This window comes from Arachis duranensis, chromosome 6 (assembly GCF_000817695.3).
Source record: "Arachis duranensis cultivar V14167 chromosome 6, aradu.V14167.gnm2.J7QH, whole genome shotgun sequence".
Classification (NCBI taxonomy): domain Eukaryota; kingdom Viridiplantae; phylum Streptophyta; class Magnoliopsida; order Fabales; family Fabaceae; genus Arachis; species Arachis duranensis.
This window is the reverse complement of record NC_029777.3, coordinates 42,805,743-42,806,160: the sequence shown is the minus strand read 5'-3', so window position 1 is coordinate 42,806,160 and position 418 is coordinate 42,805,743.

The following is a 418-nucleotide window of genomic DNA, read 5'->3' as shown; positions in this document are numbered from 1 at the left end:
GAAATTCATGTACTTCTTGTTCTTTTGTATTAAAAACATGTTTCATTTAAGAAAGGTGAAGGATTCATGGAATTATTCATAGCTTTAAGACATAGTTACTACATACTAATGATCATGTAATAAAGACACAAACATAGATAACATAAAGCTTAAAAATCAAAAAACAGAGAAATAAGAACAAGGAATGAGTCCACCATAGTGATGGTGGCGCTTTCTTCTTGAAGAACCAATGATGTCCTTGAGCTCTTCTATGTCTCTTCCTTGCCTTTGTTACTCCTACCTCATTGCTCTTTGATCTTCTCTAATTTCATGGAGAATGATGGAGTGTTCTTGATGTTCCACCCTTAATTAATCCATATTGTAACTCAAGTCTTCTAGAGAAGTGTTGAGTTGTTCCCAATAGTTGTTGGGAGGAAAG